Source organism: Nanorana parkeri, unplaced genomic scaffold (genome assembly GCF_000935625.1).
Source record: "Nanorana parkeri isolate BGI_ZX_2015 unplaced genomic scaffold, ASM93562v1 scaffold577, whole genome shotgun sequence".
Lineage (NCBI taxonomy): Eukaryota > Metazoa > Chordata > Amphibia > Anura > Dicroglossidae > Nanorana > Nanorana parkeri.
The window spans coordinates 878,717-893,815 of NW_017306845.1; the positions used below are offsets into that span (position 1 = coordinate 878,717).

The window sequence follows — 15,099 nt, forward strand, 5'->3', positions numbered from 1 at the left end:
TATGGCTGGGGACGAGACGGCATCCAGGCTAAACCTTTCAGCAGAAGACATGGAGGGAATGTTCAGACAGTAAGTGCCCCGACCTCCCCCCCCCTCCCCGAAGGCCTGGGACCCAACACTGTGCACCCCAACCCATCATACCCATCCTCTGCACCCCAATCCACCATTATACCCATCCCTGCACCCCAATCCACCATTATTCCCATCCTCTGCACCCCATTCCACCATCATACCCATCCTCTCCATCCCTGCACCCCATTCCACCATCATACCCGTCCTCTGCACCCATCCCACCATCATACCCGTCCTCTGCAACCCATCCCACCATCATACCCATCCTCTCCATTCCATCATACCTATCCTCTCCATCCCTGCACTCCATTATCATACCCGTCCTCTGCACCCCATCCCACCATCCCTGCACCCCATTCCACCATCATACCCGTCCTCTCCTTCCCTGCACCCCATTCCACCATCTTACCCGTCCTCCCTATTCCTGCCTCATACCCGTCCTCCCTATTCCTGCCTCATACCCGTCCTCCCTATTCCTGCCTCATACCCGTCCTCCCTATTCCTGCCTCATACCCGTCCTCCCTATTCCTGCCTCATACCCGTCCTCCCTATTCCTGCCTCATACCCGTCCTCCCTATTCCTGCCTCATACCCGTCCTCCCTATTCCTGCCTCATACCCGTCCTCCCTATTCCTGCCTCATACCCGTCCTCCCTATTCCTGCCTCATACCCGTCCTCCCTATTCCTGCCTCATACCCGTCCTCCCTATTCCTGCCTCATACCCGTCCTCCCTATTCCTGCCTCATACCCGTCCTCCCTATTCCTGCCTCATACCCGTCCTCCCTATTCCTGCCTCATACCCGTCCTCCCTATTCCTGCATCATACCCGTCCTCTCCATTCCATCATCATACCCGTCCTCTGCACTCCATTCCATCATCAAACCCGTCCTCTGCACCCCATTCCACCATCTTACCCGTCCTCCCTATTCCTGCATTATACCCGTCCTCCCTATTCCTGCATCATACCCGTCCTCCCTATTCCTGCATCATACCCGTCCTCCCTATTCCTGCATCATACCCGTCCTCCCTATTCCTGCATCATACCCGTCCTCCCTATTCCTGCATCATACCCGTCCTCCCTATTCCTGCATCATACCCGTCCTCTCCAATACCAGCAGCTATAGAGGAATACATCAGATCCCAGCAATAATACATTATAGTATAATTACTATTGCTGCGATTTGCTGTATTCCTCTATAGCTGCTGGTTTTCTGCACTGCGCCGCTGTATAATGTACTATATTGCACACCACACTTTTTAACTTCCACCACTCCAAGCTTACTCCCGTGGACTACAATCTCAATACAAACTAGTAGTCCATCACTGGAGCCTTTTTTTTTTAAATCCGATTAATCGAACTTAATAATCGGCTAACTAATCGATTATGAAAATAATCGTTAGCTGCAGCCCTACATGTAGACATCAAATGGCTAAAATAGGCTTGAGAAGATCAGCAGTGCTGAGATATAAGAAAAGATTTTAAAAAAATAAATAAACTCAAAGCAACCGTTTATGATAGGGTTTTAGCACATTAGGGGAAAACATTTATATTTTTTTTTAAATAAAAAACAGTTAAGCTGACATTCACCAAACATTCATTGGAGGTGAATCTGGTGCACATTTGGAATGACAGCAATTGACTCACCTCCAGTGAATGTTTGGTTAAAGTCACATTCACTGCTTTATACCCAAGCCCCTAAATGCCATACAGTCAACCCTTAGATCTACTTTAAACAAACTGAAAAAAATATTGCAATGCACTTACTTGCAAATTGCTTTGCTCTTTATAGAAAGCTTGCCATCTGCCATGATTGAATATAGAGGTTTAGTAGGAGTTTTTAGGATCTCAGCACTGAGGCTGTAATAATGCCCTCTATGCCAAGAAATATTAGATAACTTTTCCAACCCGCTAAGCGAAATGTAGATCGCTGATCCAAGGAGTATGCGATGGCCCGGGGGATATCAGTAAAAAAATTTAGATCAAATTTAACCACATTTTATAGAGGTTTTCGCCATTGCCTGTATCAGCTGCACATGTATGGTTCCGAGGAAGCCATTTGTTCTTATTTTAAATGATTGATCTCTGGCTGAACTTAAAAGTAGTACTAAACTATCCACTTTTTAAATATAGGATTTCTAAAAAAAAAAAAAAAAAATAATTATTAACCACTCACTGTGTCACTCAATGTGTGAAACACTCACATTCTTTACTTTTCACCACCACGGTTCCAGGTCCCACAACACCGATTTCCCAGACTTTCCAGGTAGGGAAGCGTGCCCTGTGCCCTTCGCATGCACAGTGCACCAGTCACAGTGCAGGCTCAAGCTGCTGTGAGTTACTCGCTTGGAGGAGGTAGAAGAGGGTAGGGGCCTGGGGTCAGGACTGTATGTTTGAATGCACAGTAGAGAAACCATGCTGGGAGCACACAAGCAAGGTTGGAGCCACCTGATAACGGGACATGAAAGGAGGCATTTGGAGACCAGGAATTGAAAGCAAACCAATGCTTAAGAAAAAACTGGTATACAAAAGTAGTAACTGCTGGTTTAACAACACTTTATTGGGTATATGCAGGGCCGTCCATATAATAACAGGCTCAGATGGCATCTCATTGGAGGGGTGGTCACAGCGTCCCAGGTTGCCAAAAGCTTTCGGCAACCTGGGATGCTCTGTCCGGCTTCCCGTCCAGCTCACCGACATCACCAGTTGCTTGAGCTCCTGGCAACCAGTGTCATCAGTGAGATGCGAGGGACATCGGACAGAGCTGCTGGACCCAAATGTAAGGAGCATACGCTGGCGGACCACCCCCCAGAATGACAATTTACTGACCGCATCAAATCATCCCCCACCTAGAATAACCATTCACTTACAGCACCCCCTCAGTCCTCGGGAGGCAAATAGTGTATGGAAAGCCCTGGGCATATGTCTTTTTTTCAACCTGACCACATATGCAACTATGTCTTTTGCATGCAGTTTCTCCCAAGACCTTCAGCACTGTATTTCCAGCCAGACAAACTTGAAAAACCTTTATTTTTAATCCTCCAATGACACCTGAGCATTTTGCCATCTTTTTCCAGATGCTCAACATAAAGAATCCCATTATTTTAATGGTACCTGTTTACACTTGAGTGTTGGGTCACCTGTTGCTTGTAGTTCAAAGAAGTACATGCGCTTTTCTGGCAGAATCACATTGTTTGCCCTATAGACTTCAATAGAAGTTTCTGAGAAATGCACGTAAGATGCTTTTGGCTAAACTTTGTGCCTAAACAGACTCCTCCTACTAACTTTCCATTTTTTCAAAAACACACACAAAAAAAAAAAACACACTCCAAAATGCCCTGAATATGCTTATTCTAAAGGGTGAATATGGGCCTATACATTTATAATTGTTTATCAGTGGACATGTACATTTCATTCTGTTCTGAATGTATATTCATATGCATCCGAATTTCTGAATTTGAGCGGAATGCGAACAAATCCAAAATGTCCTTTTAACGAAAATTTGTATCCATCCAAATTTCGCTAAAAACAAAAACTTTATCGGACATGTGACTGTTCTCCGGCCAATCAGATTTTTTTGGCTGCTGGGGGTTGAATTACAGGAACGGTCATGTGACTTTGTTTCAACATGAAAATTTGACAGATACAAAATCTGAATAATGAACCAAATCAAATAATGAACCAAATCCGAAAAATGAAAAAAAAAGAAGAAATCCGAATTGATCCTAAACTTTTTTTGCATACAGATGCCGTGTGCCCCAATTAACAGGAAGTTGGCAGTGGATCATGACCTGTCGCCTCGCTTCCTGATTGACTGGGAAGCCAGTGCTCTATCGAAAGAACACCAGCTTCACTTGCCGAGGCTGCCAGGCTTCCTGACCAATCTGGAAGCTGGGCAGGTCATGAGGTGCTATTCGGAAGCCAGGCTGCCTAGCAACTAATGAAGCCAGCTTCCTAGCCAATCAGGAAGCCGGGCAGCCCATCATAACCCACCACCCGGCTTCCTGATCAGAAATTAAGCCGGCTCCATGATCCCTTGGCACTGCCGGTCAGAGGATGTCAGGGTACTAGGGGGCTTACCTCTCCTCGGGGTGGCCATGTGCGGCGGGGGGCACGGGTTCCCCTTCCTTGCAGAACCCCTGGTACCAGGATTGCGGGTACGCATGCGCGACAAGTGCACGGTGGACAGGCTGCGCGCGCAGGCACGGGGACGTGCGCGTAGTGCACCTGCTACTGGTGTCAGGTGTGATCCTTGCTGGGGGAGGTTCCCAGCACACACCCTCTGCCCCTCTCTCACCATTGGCTCCTGATGGAGAGGCTATCTGGTTGCCTCGGTAGCTGGGGAGTGGTCTCAATCCTCCACTGAGTATAAAAACCCAGTCAGAGCCCTGGCTCATTGCTGAGTTATTCTATCCCTATGGTGTGATCTCCCAGCTCCCTGTGCCTTGAACCTGTCTTTATTCCTGAACCTCTGCTTGGACTCCTGATTACCGACCCTTTGGCTTACCCTTCCGTTACTGAAAGTTGCTGCCTGCCTCGACCCGGATTGGACCTGACTATTCTTCTTGGATTTTCCCTGTGCACCACGACCTCGGACTTTGGCTTGCCGCCACTGCCAAGGGGTTCCACTCACGGCCCAGGCGTACCCCCCTGACAGAGGAAAATCTCCCACTGACCGGAAGTTCCGGAATCAGAGGTAAGTATCCGAGCATTTGGACAAGTAAGAGTACTCGCCCAAATACTCGGTATTGGCACCGATACTAGTATCGGTGCATCCCTTATAAATTACACAATATTACAAACTGGATTATGCAGGTCACTCAGTAGAAGAACTGAGGCACATGCCCTGGGTGCTAGAGTCTAGCAACATCCCTAAATGCAAGACAGTGACACCGTAAGGCAGGCACTGTGTGAAATATATAAAAGAAAAAAAAATCTGTAGACTTAAAAGTTGGCAGCACTAGAGGCTTTATGAAATCCAGTCAAGCCAAGCCATGCAGATGTTTTTGTTGGACACACCACTTAAAGAAGATCATTACATATCAATGTATTGCCTCCTAAAACCGTTACTTTTAAGGCAATACAACTGCCAGGGATCAGAGTATGCTTATTGGCTCAAATGGCTGATGTCATAGCTGATCACATGTGCAACACCATGCCAACTGCAATCCAAACAGAGGCTAAGATGGCAACTGTCTTGGTGGTTAGGGATAGCAGGTTGTAGTTCTGCTTTAATGTTTTAGATATTGGAAGGTTTATTTCCTCCCATGTTGGTGAATTGTTTTGGCTGCAGTCAGGGGCGTAACTAGAAATCACAGGGCCCCATTGCAAAATTTTGTATGGGGCCCCGTGTTTGCTACTTATGCCACTACATCGGCCGCCTTGGTCACTATGGCGATTGTTACGCCACTGGCTGCAGTATTATAACTGAGCTATGGAGCATTTAATGCTTTTAATTGTAGGTGTCTAGTTGTTATAAGAGGCAAACAATAAATACAGTATTTATTTTCAATAGACTGTTCATAAATAGTATTCACTCTCACTTGTGTAGAGTGTTATCCACAGTTCACAAGATACATTGTATTCGACACGCAATTTATAAAATATGCATCATTGTCTCAACAACTACTAGTTGCTGAATAGTATCAAACTACTTTTAGCAAATGTCTCTTACAGTACACAGAGAATATGACAATGCAATGCCTAACTTTCTTGCATATATATGCATAAAATTATTTCTAAACCCAAGAACAAATATGTAATATATTGCAACACATATGACTCCTTTAAAAAAGGCACTAAACTCAGAAGTTAAACTTTTAAAAAGGAATTCAAGTACCCTATTAACAAAAATTGCACCTTATTTGTATAACATCTCTGAATTGGTGCCGACACTGTCCTTCCTCCTGGAGGGTGGCTACTTTTGTTCTCCATGATCACTGTGTGTTGTAAAGTAGCCACCGCTCCAAGCTCACTCCTGTGATGGACTACAATCTCATGTTTACTTTACTAATTTGTATTAAAAAATTACCATATCGGAGGAGTGAGTGGAGGGGTGGCTACTTTACAAAACACACAGGGTCCATGGGGAACAAAAGTAGCCCCCCTCCAGTGTCAGCACCAATTCAGAGATGTTTTGAGGATCTACAGCCGAGTGATGCAGAAGTAAGCTACATTTTTGCTAACAGTTAAGGTACATTTTGAAGGTTTAACTCCGGCGTTTAGTGTAATTTTAATGTGGTGGCTGCATTTGTTTTCTTTTTCCAAGCGAAGTACATTTTTTGCACAGAAAAATACCTCTTGATTTGCATAGGAATTTAGTATCTTTGTAACTTCCTGGCCACTAAAAATTGTTCTAACAATGTTATCTGCCTTCCCTGCTATCTTCTGTGAACTACACAATCCCTGTTCCCTATATAGAGGATGGAGGTGTAAAATGCTGCAGTTCACCAGTCATTAGATGAGGTGGCTGCATTCGTTTTTATTTCCAAGCTTATTTTCACCTGGTCATCCTACCGTTACCATACTTCCTGTCATAGGGTGACAGCACTCACTGTGTTGTATATATGGAGCAGCAGCTTGGTCATCATAGAATAGGAAATGTTAAGACTGCAGAATCCCTCCTCCTCACCTTTGCAAACTCGAGTATATACGGTAAGTACACCAATAAAAGCACTTTGTTACATCTAATAGACCAAAGGGGAGCAAATAAGACGTTCATTGTTAAGGTTCGAATAGACTTTAATCATCAACTAGCTTCTTCCTCTTTGGAAGACACCTGTTGTGTGATCATATTTCCTTCCCTATGATATCTACTCCACAGCATTTCAATCCTCCTGCTACACCGGAGTTGATTTGTGGAGACATAGACTGCTCACTTTGCAAAGTCAATGTTCATTGAGCTTCACCTTATTTGTAAAAGCTTTGTTTACTTCAATCAAACAACCATGTGCCAAGAAAGATCCTGCACCACCCCCTCCCTATTTCTCTCATAAGTGATAGGGTATTCAAAGGAAAATGCATTCATCCATTTATTGGTAAAGCAACCTATTATTAGGTATTCAAAGGAACATGCCTTCACGCATGTATTGGTAAAACAATCTTTTACAACGAAGGATAAATCAAAGCCTTAGAAAGGAAACAGAACACAACTTATAATGGCTGAGGTGGACAGATTAAGGAACACATAGGCAACTACTGTATATCAACACTAGTTGAGAAAAAGTAGGGTCTAATAATATTTATTCCTTGTACATCCAAATGATTCCTTAAAGTGGTTGTAACCCCCCAGATAACCCCAACTAATAGGATAAATACACTTTAATCCTTAGTATAGGTCATGTGGTCACTTTTCATTTCTGACATAGGGCATCACATGTTATGGCCCCATACCAAGACCATGCAGAGCATAGTGGAGCTGCCCATCAGGGATTTGATCCATCCCACAGGTACTGTTGCTGTGATGTCAGCAGCTGGGAGAATTACATCACACAGTAAGCAGACATAGCCTACTTACTTAAGAAGGTAGAGCACTGCAAATTGTTGCCCCTGAGAAGGAGGCCCTACTGATTAGTGAAATCAACAGATAACATCTGTAAAAATGAAGGTATAAAAGGAAACTGAATTCCATCCTTTGTTTTGGCGTCACTTCTCTTTTGGATCACAAGAGTACATTCACTAATGTACTTCTGTGATCCAAAGTCGGCTTACAGTATAGCGGGACACTACTCTCTATATGCTGACAGCGCAGAGCCACTCTGCAGCCAGGAAAGGTCCCTCCGCCATTGTATGTCACTCCAATAAGCACTGAAGAGGGGAGGGCGTGAATCCCCACGGGTAACAGTAACGGACAGTGACCACTCTTTGCTGGGAGGAGACTAAACAGCAGTCATATAATCACTCAGCTCTTGATCTACAGAGCCAGCATGCAACAGCTGCAGTTTCCCACACCAGCTCCAAGTAATGGGAAGAGCGCAAACTGTTGGCGCTATATAAATCCTGAATAATAATAATATTATTATTACTTCTCCTTTAATTAAGGAAGCCACACACTGTGCCTGTTCTTAATGAACCGACCAAAATTTGCAGTGTGTGCTGCTGTTGGAAGGCGTTACTCCAGTGGGTTTTGTGGACAAATCAATAGACTCAAAAGATAAGATTTTTATCCGAGATTATATATATTGAATATAGTACAGTGAGGTATTGCCTTGTCATTCAGTACTTGTACTGCCCCTTCCGTACTATAGGATTACAAAATAGATCATTAGCATTTTAAAGGATTGGTCTACATGGGCATTTGTTAACTGTGGTCTTAAGAGCATTTACAAACCATTGTACTTTCTGAAAGCGTTCAGTCTGGAAGTGTTGACTACAAATCTTAGTGGGAGCTCCGACTGTATCACTAAACAAGCATTCAGCAGGTTTCAAGCAGTGCTTGCCAAATGCTCATTCAAAGAAAGCCAGCACCCCCTCTAAGACCTGTATCGAACACTCTCAAGCTGGCATTAAAGTACGCCTTGTGGGCTTCATGAAAACTGTTCAAAGCTTTTTAAATGTTTGGTAAATGTTTGCAGAAAATTATGCTTTTCAGGCTAGCATTTTCAAGCTAGGATTCAAAAATTGTGTGTACAGAGCACACCATCCCATTAATGCAGAAAGCAGTGTGTAGAGGAGAAAAAGCCATCAAAACTCATATCTTATTTATATAGAATCTGGAAATTGTTCACTAAATTGTTTTTGTTTGCACATCTGGCTGTGAGCAACCTGCGTGCCTCCAGAAGTTAAAGCGGACCTTTACACTTAAACATTTAAACCTACCAATGCATTCCTCTATATGATGATTAATTATTATTAACAACAGACATGTCAGGTGTAAAATGCTGTGATTATGAAATATTTACGCTTGCAGAGCATTTACTCCCTGCTTTGGACTTCAGTTTGCTAAAGCAATGCACACTGGGATTGCCTTGTCATCAGCAGAGCATTGCTGGGAAGTCTCATCTGTAATCTCATGAGATCTCAGGGAAAGGCATTTTCCTCTCCTGAGATGATGTGCATGGTCACATGTCCTAGGTCACATGTGGCAGAAATCCCGGAAGTAAAGGGAGAGCTAGTAATCTGCCCTTAGTAAACATGGCCACCGTCAGAAGACTGAGGAAGAAAAAAAGAAATAAGGTATGCAAAGAATACAAAGCCTGCAATTATCTAGAAGTATGCGTTTGTAGATTGTACTAAACATTTCTAAAGATGTGTTTGTTGTTATTTTAAAGATATGGGTAATGGTCCAATTAAAAGCGTAGTATAAAGGGTGAAAAAAAAATCACTGGGGAGGTAGGATTTTTTGGCAGAAGAGTCATGTAAAGCCTCTTCTGCCAGAAGAAAAAAAAAAAAAAGAAGTTCCTCCTTTTTTCCTTCCTCTCAATTTTTTTTATTTATTATGTACAGCGTACACATCAGTCTGCTCACGGTATCTCTAGGATACTGTGAATGGGCCAGCTGTCGGGGAGGATGCAAGTCCTATTTGCATGCCCATGAATTACATGATCAGTTGCCAACCAATGGCCAAAGAAGACTGAGAACTCAGAAGTGCCAGCGCCGACAGAGAATCACAGTGCTGGAAAAGTGGGATGGATAGATAGGATAGACGCACACATATACATATGCACACGCGCACACACACTTATTTTTTTAGTGGAAAAAACAAAATAATTGGTTTAGTTCCGTTTTAAAGAACTAGGCTCCGTTAACCATCTGCTGCAGACCATGTTGGGACAATTAGTTCCCCTGTAGCTAGATGGCCGCAGATTAAGGCCTTGATGATAGTATGCCAGGAATAAAGTAACAGGTACAAAAATAATAAGCTTCTTGATAACACAACACATGACTAAGAATACTTAAAGTACAACTAAAGCCAAAACTTTTTGTTTTAGTTTTGGATAGGAGTGGAGAGGGATGAAAACGCCTGCCAGATTTTTATTTTTGTCTGTGTCTCTGTTAGAGAGATACACCTTCTCTGTTTGTCCTGGTGATCATTGTCACTGAAAGTAAAATAAAATCCCAAATTTGGGGTTTCATCTAAACATATAGATGAAAAATCCAATGCGGACACTAGTTCTGCCGAGTCTGATGACCGTCAGGGAATTCCTTCACTTTGGAGATTTCTTCTCACTTTCTGTTCTGGCTATTGAGTCAGTATATTACTACGTATAGTTTTTGTACAATTGTTAATATAGCACTTGGTGCTTTTTTGATCAGAGTTAAGCTAAATTCACAAGGGACCATCATAAAATGATTACAGACTTTGTAAAAGGACAATCGTCCATCCTAAACCACAAGCAATTGTACTATTACATGCGGACTGCGGCTGCAGTCAGCCTGTCATTGACCTGAACAGACAAAGCAGCTGAATCTGTATGGACACACCTACAGGAATCCGTAGGTTGCCGCAGGAATCCCCAGCCACAGTCTGAAGCCCTGCATGAATGGGCTGACTTTCCTTTGATATTCATATTGGATGTTAAATGGGTAGTAATTGTCCACACAGATTGTTGTGATATTGTTCTGCAAAAAAATTATTTTTGATCATTGCTGGTATTTGTAGTACCTGGTGGTAGGAATATCCTTACACGTATAGAGGAAAGGATATATGGGCTTTGTATTCAATCATATCATTAATGATATTGGTCCAGCAGCTAGGTTTTAGCCTCTGTTCACACTAGTACAATTTGTCTCATGACAATAGAAATCATATTATTCTCTATGGTGCCCATTTACACCTATGCAACATGATGAAGTGCGATTTTTGAAATGGTGCAGATGTTTCTTTTGGTGCTATACTGTGCATTTGTTTGGCCCCATAGGCTTCAATGGGAATGCATATGCGTTTTTGTGAATTTTAGCTCATGACAACAAAACCCCTAACCTAACAACCTTTGCTTTATTTCACATTCCTTGGCTAAAACAAAAATGCATACGACATAAAGCATTAAAATGCATGAAAAACATGCAAATAAATCCCCCAAAAAACACCCCACATAAAAAAGTAGACTTGTAGGTGTGAATGAAGACTTGTGTCTCTATATAAAACGAATGACTAAGATCTATTTTATTATGAACACTTCTGTAACAAGCAAGAACAACGTTGTGGTTTTTCTTTTTATATTAGGCCCCTTTCACACGGGCAGTCCGATCAAGTCCACCTGTCAGTTTTTCAAGCAGACTTGATCAAATACCCAATGGTAGTCTATGGGCAGCAGGCATGTTTAACAGACAGGTGTCCGTTTACACCAGGTTGCCCTAGACTCTGGCCAGGTCTGGAATAACAAACAGATCAGAGATCCGTTTCGCTGGACCTGATCATGCCGATCGGGGGTAATCTGATGTAAAGAGACACATGTTTGTTTACATCAAACTCCCCATAGACCGACATGGGGTCCAGCAGTTTGATCGCAAGATTGAGGAAAACAATTGGATGGGCACGAATGTCACAGCGGTGATCCATACTGCTCCGATCAGGAGGGGATCCATGCACGGATCCTCTCCTGATCATCCCATAAATGAAGGAAAACCGCAGAATACAAAATGTGCACAATAATTAAGGAATATCAAATGGGGCAGATAAGAACAAACAAGATCAATATGCAGCTGTTGCCCATGGAGAACAACTTCCTTGTATCATGAGTGGATTAAAGATCTCAAGTAATACTTTAAAGCATAACCAAACCCCAAAAGAAAAAAATTGAATATATTGCAACTTACCAATCCTTAAAATGTTGTTAAATGCATAGGTTTTCCATTTTTTGTTCCCCCCCCCGTTTATTTTCACCTGGTGATACAGCCAGTAACACACTTCCTGTCTTAAGTTCCATTCACACCCAAGCGTCAGTGTTTCAGGAGGTTTTTTTCAGTCTCTTACACCCCAATCACACCGAGCGACATGGATATTGCGCTTTTTTCGCGCGATTTTGCACTGAGCGGCTAGGAGTTACATTGCACGATATTGAGCGACATTGCACATTTTATCGCACTACGTAGCGCGTTTTTTGGGCAGGACTTTGTGGCTGCTACATTGGGCTGTAACCAATCAAAAGATCTTGATGTGACATCATTCTTTCCTTCCATTTTGCAGTGCAAAAGTGATCCTTCTGTAGCGTGATGTCGTGCAATATCGCCGGTAATGTGCGACAATATAGAGTCTATTGTAGCCAAATTGCGCGACATCTGCACAAAAAAGGGTAATGAACGAGCGACGAGCTACAGGCAACATTGAGCCGAGAGATGTGGACATCTCGCGTTGACAGGGATTCACATTGAAGTGCAGAAATCTGCAGAAAAGTAGCGTATGTACTTTTTCCAGCAACAAGCATTTCGCTACAGGCGACAGGACACTCACATGTGAACAGCTACCATTGAAAATAATGGAAATCCTCTGAGCTTTGTAGTGCTTAGCCCTTTGAGCCACAAAACCCCTAGGTGTGAACAGGGACTTTGTCCTCATTCACACGTTAATGTGTTGCATGAGAACGCAACACCAAAGTGACAACTGAAATCAGGAGTTAAGATCTCAAAAAAGCATTCAAGTACCTAACTATTAACATAAATGTCTCTTATTGTGTATCACTCAGCTGTAGATCCTCAAATCATCTCTTAACTGGTGCCGACACTGTCCTTCCTTCTGGAGGGTGCCTACTTTTGTTCCCCATGGTCCCTGTGTGTTGTAAAGAAGCCGCCGCTCCAAGCTCTTTCCTTGATGGACTACAATCCCAATACAAATGAGTAAACTAAACATGAGATTGTAGTCCATCACAGGAGAGAGCTTGGAGGGGCGGCTACTTTACAACGCACACAGGGACCATTGGGGAAAAAAGTAGTCACCCTTCAGAAGGAAGGACACAGTGTCAGCACCAATTCACAGATGATTTGAGGATCTACAACCGAGTGATATACAAATAAGATACATTTATGTTAATAGTTAGGTACTTGAATACATTTTTAAGGATTTAACTCCCGAGTTTAGTGTCACTTTAAAGACATGCAACGTGTTGGCAAAGCCATTACTTAATAATGGCACCCAAAGCGGCTGGGAAGACACACACCAAATGCAAATGTGGCATGCTTGCTGCTAAAAATGCTGAATTAGCTATTTATCCGCGTTTCTCGTGCATGTACAACCCATTGGAACATGTCTGCGTGCGTTTACGCTACTCAAAATGGTGAATGGGGCCTTAGTGTTGTTCCGGTCTATGAAGGAGAAACAGAATCACCCTTGGACAGCAGCATTTTCATCCTGTGGGGGAGGGTAGGGTAAAGCTGGCCATACACCTATAGATTTTCTGCATATTTTCTATGGTCAGATGGAAAAAGTGCAACAGATTCCTCCATCTACGCTAAACTGTGTGGATGGAGGAATCTCCTGCTGGGCCAAGCTTCAGTATCTTGCTAGTCGGCCCTGCTGGCTCTCAAAACACCTGAACAATGACTGCATCCAATTAGATTGTTCAGGTATTTAGAGAGCCATCGGTACCCACTAGCAAGATACTGAAGCTTGAACAAGCGGGATATTCCTCCATCTTGACAGTTTAGCGTAGATGGAGGAATCTGTTGCGCTTTTTCCATTTGACCATAGAAAAATTGGAGAAGATCTATAGGTGTATGGACAGCTTTAGATGAACTAGCAGATTTAATAGGACTTGACTAAGAAATTTAATCTAAACTCCAGCTAACACTTTTTAAGCAATTACAACAGTTTTTTTTTTAACTATTCGGATAAAGGTTTTACATAAATTAATAAAAGCTAACCATTGTAAGCACCCCTGTCATTGTTAAATGGCCTGCTCTAGGGAGGTAACGATACAGAGTATTTGGGCAAGAACTTAAGGTATCAGGAAGCTGGCAAGCAATTCATTACCCGCCCTACGGCTTGCTGATTGGCCAGAAAGCCGCCTCCATGCTTCCCCGTCACCTGGTGATGAGGGAGCATCGAGACTGCTTCCTAGCTAATCAGGAAGCTGGGAGTCGAGTCATTACATGCCGCCTGGTTTCCTTAATGGGACTTCCATTATTGGCGAGTACTAGAAGAAAAAAAAAAACGGTACCCGATACAGAGACAGCGGTATCGGTACTTCCCTTGTATGTTCCAACCCCGTCTGCCACTATTATTGGACAGCTTGGCCTGGAAAAAAAGAAGGAGAAAACTAATGCACCCTTCACATTTACAGATGTGAAGGGTGCATTTTTCATATGATCTCTTGGCTAATAAAAAAAATAAAAAGAAGAAGATCTCAATCCTCAAACATGCAAAATACCTGCTCAAAATATGTCTAAAAAAAGGATCAAAAGATCCCTCAGCTCAGTATGAAGGGAACCTAAAACAGCAAAGCCCAAGACTAAACAAAAACACTTTTTGTTATAGATCACTAGAGGCAACATTCAGAAATCCCCAAAATAATGTGATTCTCTGCAGTAACCAAAATACAAATATTCCAGGAGAATCCCTTTCAGGGTGCACTCTTCCCACCACAACAGCTTCAGCTCCATAAATTAACATGCCAAACCTAGTATCCGAGTTCCACTAATATCCAGGTTTGCATTGAATGATTGATTTTCCCCATCATCAGGGTTCCTACAGCTCTAAGGTAACTAAAAAGGTACAGAAATTGAGACCAGCACACAAGCAAACTGTCAGATGATGCAGTTTAATAATAAACCACACGCATGCATCTATTTTAGAGGAACCTGCAAAGAAAGATCACGGTGTGAAGGGTTAATGCTTCGTGCCCACGCAAAAAAAAATCTTTAAAGGGTCATTAATCAATGTCTCCTGGCAGCACAACCCTGCATTAAGTCTACCCATTCAGAAGATCCCCTTCGTTCCCAAAGACAGAGGATTTCTAGAATGGATCTGGCACCATTTCACTGCCCCAATTTTGTATTTTGCACTGAAAAGTCTTTGATGAATCCCCAAAGCATTCACAGCTCATGCAAACATTAAAAGAGGACAAGTGGATCTGGGAAGCAATCTGTATTTCACAT

At 42.9% G+C, this 15,099-nt stretch overlaps 1 protein-coding gene across 9 annotated transcripts in view; it reads right to left on the reverse strand.

Annotated features, from left to right (window-relative positions):
* Positions 1-15,099, reverse strand: part of CNKSR2 (connector enhancer of kinase suppressor of Ras 2) — a 284,331-nt gene that overhangs the window by 267,949 nt on the left and 1,283 nt on the right. The gene's annotated exons all lie outside the window — the stretch shown is intronic.